The sequence below is a fragment of the Octodon degus genome, unplaced genomic scaffold, assembly GCF_000260255.1.
Source record: "Octodon degus isolate 3935 unplaced genomic scaffold, OctDeg1.0 scaffold00034, whole genome shotgun sequence".
Classification (NCBI taxonomy): Eukaryota; Metazoa; Chordata; class Mammalia; order Rodentia; family Octodontidae; genus Octodon; species Octodon degus.
In genome coordinates, this window is record NW_004524610.1 from 7502145 (window position 1) to 7504465 (window position 2321).

General features: G+C 38.9%; 1 pseudogene; it reads left to right on the forward strand.

Moving 5' to 3' along the window:
• Nucleotides 1-775: 775 nt before the first annotated feature.
• On the forward strand, nucleotides 776-1808 carry LOC101568385 (annotated as a pseudogene).
• Nucleotides 1809-2321: the final 513 nt, after the last annotated feature.

Genomic DNA, 2321 nt, shown 5'->3' on the forward strand with positions numbered 1-2321 from the left:
ATCACAAATCCCTCTGACTTGAAATTATACTACAAAGTTACTGTGATAAAATCAGCATAGTACTGTCAGAAGCATAGACATTAGGATGAATGGAACATATGAGAAGATGTAGAAACAACTCCAATACACTCAGCCACCTTATTTTTGACAAAGGAGCCAAAGATGTTCATTGGAAGAAAGATAGCTTCTTTAATAAAATGCTGCTGGAAAAATTGGCTGTGCACATGGTGAAGACTAAAATTAGACCCATATCTATCACCACGACCTAAACTAAAGTCAAAATGGATCAAGGAACTAAATATTTAAGCAGAAACATTAAATCTACTGGTGGAGAAAGTAGCTAGAAATCTTGAAGACACGGGGGTTGGTAAAAAGTTCATGAACAAAAACCAAACTGCACGGGAAATACTCCAAAGAAACAACAATTGGGATCTTGTCTTTTTGAAAAATTTCTGCACATCAAAAGGAATCACCAACAAAGTAAAAAGAAAACTCACAAAGTTGGGGAAAAAATGTCCCTCAGACAAAGGACTTCTATCCAGAACATATAAAGAATGTTTTAAAATCCCACCCCAAAATTCAAAGATCCAATAAAAAATGGGCATCTGAGATGAATATACACTTTTCAGATAAAGAAATACATGTGACAAATAAATATATGAAAAATGTTCAACATCATTGCTCATTCAAAAAATGCAAATGAAAACAACACTAAGAATCCTTCTCACCAGAGAAAGAATAGTTATCATCAAGCATTCAATCAAGAGCAAGCAATATGGGGAAAGCCGGGGAAAAGAGTGACGGCGGAGGGAAGAAAGGCTGGAAAGGGAAAGCCGCTGTAGCAGACCTGAAGGGGCTACAGTCGCCAGGGACCAAGCAACGGAAGGTGGGGTCCAGCCCCCAAAGGGGACTGCCTTACTCCGAGGCTTCAGCATTTCAAAAATTAAGAACAAGCAGCAGCGATGCTTACTGTTCACGCGGTGGAAACAGCAGCAGAGGAAGGAAAAGTTGACTGCTAAGAAAAAATTTAAAGAAGAGAGAGAAGCTCTCTGTGAGAAGGCTCCACCAAAACCAATAACCAAGATTATTGACAACCAACGAGTCTATGACGAAACTACAGTAGACCCTAATGATGAAGGGGTTGTTTATGATGAAGCTGCAGATGAGTTTGCTCCTTACTTCAACAGAGAGACTTCTCCCAGGATTCTCATCACATCAGATAGACCCTATGGGAGAATGGTAAGACTCTGCCCGGCGCTCTCAACAGTTATGCCCAAATCACACGGCTAGTAAAGAAGAGGACTGACTCTGAAAAAAAATTATTCCACAGTGCATCTCAAGAGATTTCACCAATCTAATTGTAATTAATGAAGATTGTAAAACACTGAATGAACGTATTTTGAGTCACTTGCCAAATGGTCCAACTGCGCATGAGCAGTGTTCGTCTTCAAAAAGAAATTAAGGGCCAAGGACCCAGCACAACATGTACCTGAAATAATCTTGAATAATTTTACAACAAGATTAGGTCATTCAATTGGACATAAATTTGCTTCTCTTTTTCCCCATAATCTTCAATTTATTGGAAGACAGGTTGCCATGTTCTACAATCAGAGGGATTACATTTTATTCAGATCTCATAAATACATATTCAAAAGTGAAAAGAAAGTGGGAATTCAAGAACTTGGACCACATTTTACCTTAAAATTAAGATCTCTTCAGAAAGGAATCTTTGGTTCTAATATGGAGAATATGAATGGGTCCATAAGCCCCAGGAAGTGGATATAAGTCCAAGAAAATTCCATTTATAAAATATTATAGAAATAAATACTGTATTTTGCTTAAAAAAAAAGAATTCTATCAAAAATCAACTCTGTCAAGACTATGGGGAAAGTGGAAGCCTTCTGCACTGTTGGTGGGAGTGGAGATGGGCACAACTACTACAGAAACCGGTGCAGAGAGTCCTTGGAGAACCAGGATTAGAGCTCCTGTTCAACCCAAGCTTTCCCCTCCTGGGTATTTGTTCAGAAAAACTGAAAACATCATCCCACAGCGATATATGTGCACCCATGTTTATATCAGCACAATTTGTCATAGCTAAATCTTGGAACTGACCCAAATACCCATCAACTGAGGAATGGGGAAAATGTGGTATTTTTACACAATGGAGTATTACTCATCTATTTAAAAAAAAAAAAAAAAAAGATAAATTCTCAAGATTTTTATGGCCCTGCTGTGCTGGCCCCACCCCACCCCCACAGCGATTGACACTGGGCATGGTGGCTCACACCTATAATCCGAGCTCTTGGGAGGCTGTAAACAGT